Here is a 12,749-nt window from a genome sequence, read left to right as displayed (position 1 = left end):
AGCATGTAAGGAGGCTTTACAAACCACAAAAGTTCGGGTCCCCATTGACTTCCATTATGTTCGGAGTTCGGGTCGAACACCCGAACATCGCGGCCATGTTCGGCCTGTTCGGCCCGAACCCGAACATCTAGATGTTCGCCCAACACTACTTTCTAGGTATCCATGTTTTCTGAAGCTATCTATATAAGCTTCAAAGATGCATATGTTAATGAAACTTTTATAATGAAAATTCATAATCCTGTGATGCTGCAACTAAAATGTTCATTGAAATTAGTTTACAGGCTGACATCCACTCGCTCATGTATCTTCTGATGCCTTCTCAGAGATGACTGTTGTGAGAAGCTCTTGTCACATTCTGAGCAGCTAAATGGCTTTTCTCCTGTGTGAGTTCTCTGATGCTGAGTAAGATTTGCCTCCTGTGTGAAGCATTTGTCACATTCTGTACATTAAAATGGTTTTTCACCTGTGTGAGTTCTCTGATGCTGAGTAAGATGTCCCTCCTGTGAGAAGCATTTGTCACATTTGGTGCATTTATATGGTTCCTCTCCTGTGTGAATCCGGAGATGAATATTGACGTTTTTTTGAGTTCTGAAGGACTTCTCACATTCAGAGCAAGAAAACGGCTTCTCTCCAGTGTGAATCCTCTGATGATCTTTCAGGTATGATTTCTGGGCAAAACATTTCTCACATTCAGGACAAGAAAATGTCCTCTCCCCGGTGTGGATCCTCTGGTGTATAATAAGATGTGATGGACGAGTGAAGCTTTTACCACACTCTGAGCAGTGATGCGGCTTGTCTCCTCTGTGGCTCATTATGGGCTGCTGGAGATCCACTTTGTTGTCAGATACTTTTTAGGAGTAGAGCAGGAATTCTGCTTTTTATCACACCTGCAATTAAACAATTATATGTTATTTTTACTATATTATGAGAAGTTCTGACAGTATAGTAAGATATATATATATATATATATATATTTTACAAAACTATACTTCACTGAATAATTATGTCAGGCATTTGAAATTAGCATGGGGCAGCTTATAATGCTGTTTGTTTCTCATTAGATCATCATTAACGAGTGTTACACAGAAAAATTGTCATCTCGGAAAAAACGCAATTTGAAGAATCTGCTCCAAATAAACACACCTATTGCCCATGCTGATATTATATTCAGAAATAACTCAATTTAATGTTTCTTAGAAATCACAGCTGCTGCATGAGACATCCCACAATTGCCTCATCACTTAAAGGACCTCTATTACGAAAAAAGTAGGCAGTTAAAATCTGACAAAACCGACAGGTTTTGGGATAGTCCATCTCCTCATGGGGGATCCTCAGGGTTTTCTTTATTTTCAACATCATTTCCTGAACAGCAAGCAGTTTAACTGCCAAAATCGCTAGATACCAGCCAGCCTCCCTACTCACTTGCACACTATTTTGTCAGTTAGACTTTGCAACTGCTGTTTAGGAAATGCTGTTAAAAACAAAGAAAATCCTGAGAATCCCCCATGAGGAGATGGACTGGCCTAAATATGTTGGGTCTGTCAGATTTTACCTGCCTACTTTTTTCGTGATAGTGCAACTTTAAAGAGGAACTCCAGTTAAAATAACATAATGAACAAAAATGCTTAATTTTTACAATAATTATGTATAAATGATTTAGTCAGTGTTTTTTCCCATTGTAAAATCTTTCCTCTCCCTGATATACATTCTGGCATTTATCATATGGTGATATTTTTACTGCTGGCAGGTAATGTCAGTGGAAGGAGATGCTGCTTGCTTTTTTGGCAGTTAGAAACGGCTGTTATTTCCCACAATGCAACAAGGCACCCACAGTGTGATGTCAGTACCATGGTCCTGACATCACACTGAGAGAGGGGTTTCAACACAATGTCAGCCATACAGAGCCCCTGTATTGCTACAGAAAAAGTGACACCACTTACAAATGTAGCACTTGCAGGTTCTTTCAGATTCCTCCAAAATCAGAGACAAGTAACAAGGTTAACAAGTTTATTGATACAAAATATGATATACAATACCAAGTTATTGGAAAGAAGACAGAGAATAACAGCATAACATAACATAAGTATCAGAATTATAAACACATCACATCACCTTGTGTTTCCTAGGTGTCCCGCTCAAGGTTGCAGTAACTTCTATCTGTCCTAGAGAGCAACTCTTCCCTCACGATAGTTTAGAAGTTCCTCAGACGGGAAATACAGTCAGTCTTAACCAGGTGGCCAGCCCAGTTACGAGTTGAGAGGAGTCCTAACTTTCCTGAAATGGCCACTGGAATTTATAGCTCTTAATCCCATAGACCAACACGGAACTCCATGTTAGCCTATGGAGCACAGTAGAAAAAACATCTTTTTGAAGGTCAGCATATTTGAACAAATGATAATGGCTGGAATTCCACCAATTTAGCCATATCTCGGTCAGCATACTTCTGATAGATTTATGGCCCCCTTTCATATGTTCATCCGCCCATCCACACAATTAGCTATTCACTCTAGAATACAAGTACTAGATTTACGACCCATTAATAAGGTCATAACCATGCATTATAGCCTAAAAATATCCTAATGTCCCCTAACTTCATACATTAAGGGGCCATTAGTTCATTAGTAAAGAGTCTTAAATCTTGGGTCAGATTAGTACTTTCTGTATATGCAAGCACTCCCTATAATGGTGCCTTTTAAGTAACATATGACTCATCGACCCATCTGTGTTAGTTTCCTGATAAACAAGTATTAAAGAAGTCCACCCGACTCAAATTAACCCATATACAGATCTGAATAAAAGGATTCACTTCAAGATGGCTCACTACAACATCATCAGTACAATATGGTGCATAAAAGCTATAGCACTACAGCCCCCTGATGATCCGTTTGAGAAAAGGTAAAGATGTCTCATAGGAAAGGGGGCATCAGCCACTGATTGGGATGAATTTCAATCCTTGGACATGGTTTCTTTTAAGTTAAAGAGAAACGTCTTCACAGCCACAATACAAGAACAAATACAATATCTTACCTTTACACAGATAACCTTTACACAGTAAAAACGAAAAACTATGTAGATGTGTGCATAAAGGAACAATTTTGCCTTAAGTCAACAACACAACAGATATAAAAGACACATTTATAATTCCTTTCCAAAGAAAAAAAACTATTCTAACATTGTAAAGATAAAGAAACAAAATACAAAGATTATGACTAAAACTTTCATTATTGTAATAGTATATTTAGAAGTTACAACATAGCATCAGTAGATGCATCACAAATCTATATACAGGAATAAAATGATACCTGTGGCTTGGGTACACTAGTAGAAAAAAGGTGACATTTAAAATAAGTATACAAGTATATCAGTTACAATTGTATAACCCTTTTGTGTCTTGGAATGTTATTCATTTAATAGCTTGCACTCTGCTATACATTTTATTCTTCATGTTACATCTGCCATTGTAATCATGTTACATCTGCTATTGTAATCACCAGTTCTGTACTTTATACCAGTGTCCATATTTGATGTATATCTTTGTCTGTATTATTATGTATCCCTTGTTTGTTTTCCTACTTTGTACAGCGCCACAGAATATGTTGGTGCTTGAAAAATAAATATTCCTATGAAGTTGTTGCTTACTGTAGGGATTATTATCTGACAGATGTGAGCCTTTTACTAACAGGCTATAGGCTTGTTCAAGTCCTCAAGGGGGATTCTCAAGATTTCCTTCATTTTTAAAAGCACTCCCTGAAAAGAAGTGCACCAAAGCAGTTAATTTGGGCGCACAGACGATTTGTGAAATTCGGTGCTGCTATAAACCACAGTGTACATGTGTGACTATGGTGTGCCAAGCAATTAAATTGGGCAGCTCACCTCTGACCGTTTGAATAGCATGCGTATTGGCATAGGAGTGCAAAATCAGTGCTGGGTTGTTATATCGCCAAACTCCAGATTTAGTGCAGTGCAGGTATAGCTAATACTGTTATTGATAAAATATAGCTTAGTACTGTTATTGTCTGCCATGTAGGACTACTGGTTGAAAAGCTTGGCTAAGAGATTAGTACTAGGCTCACTTATAGCAGGGTTAATGTTAGGGGATGGGGCTGAATGTTACATTGAGGCTTAGTTATAGGAAGGTTAGTGTTTTGAGAGAGTAAAAGGTTAGATATGATAGTGTTAAGAGATATGGGTTAATTTAATATTGGGATGTGTTAGAGATCATTAAGTGATGGCAATAGTGGCACACAAATTACTGACGCTTAGCTAATATTACAGTATCATGGCTGATATTCAGAATAATCGCAATCAAGGCACCCAAATAAACACACACTTCTTTTAAATATATGCATAATGCACTCTCCTCAAAACTTTCAGATTGTTATACCTCTCTTTTATAATGTTACATCACCTTATCATGATACTCTACACCTGATAATTTACGTGAACATTTGTTCATCTGTAGTAACTTATTTTTTACACTTGTGATTTCATATACACTCTTTATGGATAATTTTATTTGCAATTAACTTTATAAATACTAAACAAAGTTGACACAAAGAGCCCCGTTTAGCAAGAAGTTACATCTCTTGATCACAAGCAAAAATATATTTTCTGTATAGCCCAGGCCTAACACTGGCAGCGTCAGTGTTTTCCCTCTAACAGGTTTACTTTTGTACAATATAAAAACAGACATGTGTCATCCAGTTATAAGTCACACATACTAAAGCCATTTCTTTATAATATCTAACTTATTAACATGATTGATAATTTAAAGAAAGCAAAATAACAATACAATCAATATTACAGATCAGGAAAACATACTGTTTATAGTTACCTGGTAGAAAGTAGTATTTGGTCCCCTTATTCCTGTGATCTCTCTGTGAGCCTTCTGCCTGACTGAGGTCTGACCCATTTTATATTCACTTCTCCTCCATTTACTAACATGAAGTGGTTTTGGATTGGTTAAAAATGTCTTATTGTTAACAACAAAAGGTCTATTTACAGACCTATGAAAGGACAGTTTCAAGACCTGTTTACTGAAACTCACACCCACCCAGCAAGGTGTTAACTTCATTAACATTCCACAGTATAAACAAAAGGCATATTGAAGGAATGATCTAAGCTGGAGATCACTAACATAGCAAAAGATGAATACAATGAATAGATCAGTAGAGGATGGACAGTTTCAGTGCTCTCCCCATGCAGAAAAAAATGTTCAGTACCAGATGAAAGATACTTATCTCTCAATCTTTCAGATCTGATCTGCAGATTACTGTGCATTAAACAAGGTGTGTATGAGAAAGGAAGTAAATAGAATCTTATGCTAGGTACACACGATACAATTTTCTGTTAGATTTACCTGCCAGATCTATTTTTTTCCAACACTTCTATGGAAATCAATCGGAAAATGGATCAAAATTAAGATCTGGCATGTTGGAAAAAAATCAATCTGGCAGGTAAATCTAACACAAAAATGTATAATGTAGCTAGCACCAGAATAGTAAAGAGAAATCTTTAGAATGATCAGTCTTTAAAATTTTCAAACCTATGTGTTAGATTAATTTCTCAGACTTTTATCTGAACGGTGTACCCAGCTGAAGAATAGACTGTGTAGGTATGGCTCTCCTGCTACATGGAGGTGGTAAAATTGGCCTTTGATCTTTCATTTTCCAAAGACTTTTATCTCATGTGTGCACCCAGCTTTTTGCATATTGAAAAGGCAGATAGTTTTGCTATTGGTTATTCAGATTCATCTATATTCTGCAGTATCTTTTACTGCTTTATAATCATTACCATAGTGCTAAAGCATCACACATATCCCTCTTGATGAGTATAGTTTGTACAGAAGACTTTTGGCTTTCTCTGGAGATGACAAGGGCAATTCAACTTTTGTTGAGGAAAAACTAAATATTTTCGGACTGCCTCTGTGTATTGCATAGATTATTTTGAAACATTCTAAGTTTGTTGAGGAAAGACAGTTTTCAGGTTATCTCCATATAATAAAGGCAGGCATTGTTTCAGCTTAATTGCTTTGTTTTTATGTGTTGAAAAAACATTTGCTAATTGCTCTTGTGGCAAGAAGGGAATTTCTGAAGGATCTAATCATAACAGCTCCTTAAAAAGAGTACAGAGCATATTTCAGCTGAGGCTGAGGCTCCACTAAAGAATATTTTCAGCTTATGGTCAGTTTTAGAAATTCTAAAAAAAATTGTTAAAATAAAATTGCAAAATGATTTGTGCAGGAGTGAGCTGTGTTTATTGCAAATATCTATTTATTTATATGTTTGTTTTTAACAAAAGTGGAATTTCCATTTAACTACATGTGCCTTAACATTAGGTATTAATTTTGTCTTTTCCCAAACTCTCTCCCCATTTCTAACTAAATTATTCAATGCTTTCATGACTGGTACTCCAATTCCAAAAGAATATCTTGAGGCATCAATCTCTGTTATACCAAAGCCAGGGAAGGATCATCAACAACCAGGCAATTTTAGACCAATATCTTTATTGAATTCGGACCTAAAGATCTATGCAAAACTGATAGCAACCAGAATAATGAACACCACACCTTCTCTCCTTAACCCAGACCAGGTGGGGTTCACTAAAGGAAGGTAAGCCTCAGATGGCACAAGACGCATGTTGGCGGCTCTCAGACAAATTGAACTCTGTCAAACGCCTTCTCTCATTCTAACTTTGGATGCGGAGAAGGCGTTTGACAGAGTACACTGGCAATTCCTACAAGCAACTTTGATAAAGTTTGGCTTCAAGGGTCCAATTCTAACAGCCATTATGGCACTATACAGTAATCCATCTGCAAGAGTTAACGCGGCCGGATATTTATCAGATCAATTCTCTATATCTAATGGCACACGCCAAGGCTGCCCGCTTTCACCAATTATTTTTGTTCTTTTAATGGAGACTTTGGCATCCCATATCAGGACCTCTCCATATATTAAAGGCCTCACGGTTAATAACTCCTCGCATGTCATTAGCCTCTTCGCGGACGACGTAGCACTTATCATAACAGACCCGGTTAATTCCCTAACTCATCTAATGGCAGAATTGCAAGCTTTTTCTGAAGCATCTTTCTATAAGCTAAACCAGCATAAATCATATATCTTGGGCCTTAATATCCCCCCATCTATAAAAGTTCTTCTTAAGGAAAAATTTAAATTTCCGTGGGCAGATCAAGCGGTCCAGTACTTGGGTATTAAACTTACAGCAAAAAAAGCAGACTTGTTCACCCAAAATTATCTTCCGCTTCTTACATCCATTAAAAAAGACTGTTCTGAATTAGAAAGATTTTATCTCTCTTGGTCAGGAAAAATAGCTGCCTACAAAATGTTCATACTCCCAAAAATGTTATACATATTTAGAACCCTGCCCCTCCCTCTCCCTAACACATATTTAAAGGAGCTAAAAAAAATAATGACAAACTTTATTTGGTCAGGGCGAAAATCTAGAACCCCAATGACAATAGCTTATCTTCCAAGGAAAGCAGGCGGCCTTGGTGTCCCTAACATGGAGCTTTATTACTACTCGTGCAACCTAGAATACGTTAATGCTTGGTGGTCAAATAATACAAATAAGAAATGGGTCTCCCTCGAACAAAACCTACTAAAGAAATCCTTAAGAGACCTTCTATGCATCAACTTATTGGGTTTCAAACCCCCCAAAATGGATTTTCCATCCATCCAAGCTACCCTATTAGCATAGGAATATTTCCTAAAACACCCTCCTCCTAATACACAGTCCATCACTCCGAGAATACCACTGTCCACATTACAATTACTCATGAATGACTTAAATGTAGAACCTCTGATTTTAGCTGGGATAACGCTCATTAATGACTTATATGAGCATAACAAAATCAAAAAGATTAGAGATGTACACCAAGAATTCCAATTAACACTCAGTACCCTTTTTACTTGCCACAGAATTCTGGATTTCCTAAAAAACAGAAAAATAGCTCTCCCAGAAATTAATGATAAAATACTTACTATGTTAAACACCACAATTCCTCAGAAAGGAACAATATCCTTATGGTATGGGGTATTGAATAGACATCAGATATCTCCGTTGACTAAATATGTCCAAACGTGGTCATATGATTTGCATACACAAATCACTATACCTCAAATATTATCAACTAATAGAAGTCTCTTACAATTATCTAAATGTACCTCCCACTAGGAATGTTGGTTTAAGATTCTCTCTAAATGGTATTTAACACCTAGGAAGTTAGCCCTGTTTAACACTAATTCTTCCCCACAATGTTGGCATTGCTCCACCTCGATTGGCACATTAATACATATGATATGGGAATGCCCGGTGGTACAAGCTTTGTGGATACAAACGGAAGCATATATCCAACAACATTTCCTCAACACTTTTTGTTTGTCTCAATCTTTAGCAGTGTTATCCATCGGCCTAGATACAATTGACCAATCAGTTAAACTACCAATATGCCATATCATATTAGCTACCCGACATATAATTGTGAGCAACTGGAAGACGTCAGATCCTATCCCCTTCCATTTAATACTTTGTACTTTCAAGAATAATCTAACTATGGAAAAGTATATTCGAGCTAAAATATCTCCACATGGCGATAAGACGCATCCCATAAAGACTCCGCCCAATATTATCTGAATGAGGATACATTATATAGGCCAATTACACCTGAGTGGACATGGCTGTAGTTGTAGAATAGAGTTGTAGTAAGCCAATAAGACGATATAGATGAATAGAGAGATACACAGCTTCCAAGTTTCAATGTTAAAATCTCAGAGGAGAGATCTCACTTTTAATTGGTTACCAGTTTAGACAGTAGAACTAACTATTGAAGTGTTGAACCTAATAATGCGCATATTGGTGGTTTAGTTTTACTAATAAAAACAATCTATAATACATCATAACTCTTGAACTAATCTTACGACCAACTGAAGAGAAGTATATGTTTATCAGTGTGGTAGGTAGGTTAATGACCACTGTTCCTACCATTCTCCGATCACTGGGGGGCAAATTGAGATCCAGTCCAAGCCCAATTTTGGGAGTAGTGGACTGAGACTCTCTTTCCTTGCGCCTCAGAACAAGTAAGGAAAAGTACAAGAGGAAATGTATTTAATTATTTCATTTTTTTTTCGGACTATATGTGACCCTCTAACAGGATGGACATGCCTATAACTATATCACCACTATTTGAGGTATAAGATAATATTATACTAAGCTGTATGGTAAATTGGCAACCTTAATGTTATATGAACATTGACCTGTATGTATCTCTACTCTGAAATAAAAATTTATTATAAAAAAACAAACAAAACATTAGGTATTAATTTTTAGTTGTTATCACAGAACATCCAAAATAACATGAAATATTAAACACTCATACTGACCTTTCTAATATTTTTAAGTTCCCTTGTCCCACCATACCAATTTTTGCCTATGTAGGTATGGGGTCAAAAAGACCCCTAAAGGTGTCTACAATTATTCATTTTCATTCATTCAAGTTCATCTTAGAAAAAGATTCCTTGATCACTTGATCATTAGAACCAGATTGACTTGGACACAGCTACAAGGTCATGTGCCTTAACACTAGGTATTCATTTTCAGTTGTTATCACAGAATATCCAAAACAAAAAACTCATACTAACCTTCCTAGTATGTTTAAGTTCCCCTAATCCTACCAAAACTACAGATCTGGATTTAACATAAGGCACTGTGGGCATGTGCCTACAAGTGCCTGATGATGTAAAGGTTACCTCCCTTACCCTCCCTTACCTCCAGAGTGCTTACCTCCTTCCTTCCCTATGCAGAGTCCTGATGAGAGTGTAAATGAGAGTTTTACTCACCCAGCTTTCTACATTACACTGATGATGAAATCTCAAGTCCATGCAGGGGCACCTCCAGCTCTTCATAAATATGGGTAGAAGGAAAAAGCACTATTAAGCGTGTATGTAAAAAAAAAAAAAAACCCACTGTGTGGTCACTTTCTTAGTGCATAGAAAAAGGTTAAAGTGCATACTCTGACCAACATCTAATAAAATATCTGACAAATCTGTCAAATTATTGAAAACAATATGGGCCGGCCCACAATAATAGACCTTTCATACTTCACCTACTGCTATCTGCCTGGGTAAGTCTGCTGAACTACACCTACTAGCTGTGAGCAACAGTTCAGAGAGAAGATGTCCTAGGTCACAATTCTCAGATAATCATTTGAATCTTACTGATAACATCTAGCACAGTTCAAGATGAAGGAGGATAAGATGCTAAATGCCTTAGACTGATGCTTTCATTCCTCAAGCAATTGCCACTGCAGTGAACCCAGCAATATCCACACTTAACAGAGTGTCCAATTCACAACTCAATCGCAGTTGTTAGATCAGTGAGATCTCTTGAGCTTAGGATATTCCAGCATAAAGCGTGTGCGAGAGAAAGCGAAGCAGCGTATATAAACACTGGAGTATGCGACTCAGAAACTAGCAGGCATGGTCGTAGTCAGTAAACTTCGCTACGGTACAAATACGCGTAGTTTTCCGCAACTACACGTAGAGCAAATACGCAGGGTCAACTGCAACTACGCTACGAAATGTACTACGATGCTACAGCATAAACTTCGCATAGTCGCGTAGCCGATCGTAGTTATATGCGTACATGCATGAGTTCATGCGGAAATATGTTCGCTTGTTCAGTCGGTAATACACGTACTTTTCAATCTAAGCGAAATTGTATTTGTGAACTTTCCGCACATGTGCATGCATACTTTTGACCCGTAGCCGTAAAACTACGCGTACGGCAAATACAGGAAGTAGTAGAGGAAGTAGAGGAAGGAACTCGTGCGTGCACACTGTGCGACTGTACGCATTGCACAGCACTGACTGGTGGTCATCTGCCTGGCTGACTCTGAGACTCTCTACAACAAACATGCCTCCTAAAATGCCACCGGGGATGAAAAGAATGGTTATTGAGGTAAGCAATCTTCTATTTTCAGTTAACAAAATGCATTTTTTTGGGGGTTATTTTTTCTGAATGCTTTTCTTTAATGTTTAATGCTCCCACATGGCGATTGTTTTCTGTTGAATTCTGCGCACATAACGATTGTTTTCTGGTGAATGTTGCGCACATAACGATCGTTTTGTTGTGAATGCTGCGCACGTATTTTCTGGTGAATGATGCGTACGTCCATTACGATTGTTTTCTGGTGAATGCTGCGCACATAACGATTATATTCTGGGGAATGCTGCGCACATAGCGATTATTTTGCGGTGAATGCTGCGCAAGTAGCGATTATTTTCTGGTGAATGATGCGTACGTACATAACGATTGTTTTCTGTTGAATGCTGCGCACATAACGACTATATTCCGGGGAATGCTGCGCACATAGCGATTATTTTGCGGTGAATGCTGCGCAAGTAGCGATTATTTTCTGGTGAATGCTGCGCACATAAAGATCGTTTTCTGGCGAATGCTGCCCACGTAGCGATTATTTTCTGGTGAATGATGCGTACCTACATAACGATTGTTTTCTGTTGAATGCTGCGCACATAATGATTATATGCCGGGGAATGCTGCGCACATAGCGATTATTTTGCGGTGAATGCTGCGCAAGTAGCGATTATTTTCTGGTGAATGATGCGTACGTACATAACGATTGTTTTCTGTTGAATGCTGCGCACATAACGATTATATTCCGGGGAATGCTGCGCACATAGCGATTATTTTGCGGTGAATGCTGCGCAAGTAGCGATTATTTTCTGGTGAATGCTGCGCACATAAAGATCGTTTTCTGGCGAATGCTGCCCACGTAGCGATTATTTTCTGGTGAATGATGCGTACGTACGTACATAACGTTTGTTTTCTGTTGAATGCTGCACACATAACGATTATATTCCAGGGAATGCTGCGCACATAGCGATTATTTTGCGGTGAATGCTGCGCAAGTAGCGATTATTTTCTGGTGAATGATGCGTACGTACATAACGATTGTTTTCTGTTGAATGCTGCGCACATAACGACTATATTCCGGGGAATGCTGCGCACATAGCGATTATTTTGCGGTGAATGCTGCGCAAGTAGCGATTATTTTCTGGTGAATGCTGCGCACATAAAGATCGTTTTCTGGCGAATGCTGCCCACGTAGCGATTATTTTCCGGTGAATGATGCGTACCTACATAACGATTGTTTTCTGTTGAATGCTGCGCACATAATGATTATATGCCGGGGAATGCTGCGCACATAGCGATTATTTTGCGGTGAATGCTGCGCAAGTAGCGATTATTTTCTGGTGAATGATGCGTACGTACATAACGATTGTTTTCTGTTGAATGCTGCGCACATAACGATTATATTCCGGGGAATGCTGCGCACATAGCGATTATTTTGCGGTGAATGCTGCGCAAGTAGCGATTATTTTCTGGTGAATGCTGCGCACATAAAGATCGTTTTCTGGCGAATGCTGCCCACGTAGCGATTATTTTCTGGTGAATGATGCGTACGTACGTACATAACGTTTGTTTTCTGTTGAATGCTGCACACATAACGATTATATTCCAGGGAATGCTGCGCACATAGCGATTATTTTGCGGTGAATGCTGCGCAAGTAGCGATTATTTTCTGGTGAATGCTGCACACATAAAGATTGTTTTCTGGCGAATGCTGCCCACGTAGCGATTATTTTCTGGTGAATGATGTGTACGTACATAACGATTGTTTTCTGGTGAATGCTGTGCACATAACAATTATT

At 38.1% G+C, this 12,749-nt stretch overlaps 1 pseudogene; it reads right to left on the bottom strand.

Moving 5' to 3' along the window:
- The window catches only part of LOC137562112 (zinc finger protein 850-like), a 226,278-nt pseudogene that overhangs the window by 32,062 nt on the left and 181,467 nt on the right, over positions 1-12,749 (bottom strand).

The sequence above is a fragment of the Hyperolius riggenbachi genome, chromosome 3 (assembly GCF_040937935.1).
Source record: "Hyperolius riggenbachi isolate aHypRig1 chromosome 3, aHypRig1.pri, whole genome shotgun sequence".
NCBI lineage: Eukaryota > Metazoa > Chordata > Amphibia > Anura > Hyperoliidae > Hyperolius > Hyperolius riggenbachi.
This window is presented reverse-complemented; position numbering and strand designations above follow the sequence as displayed.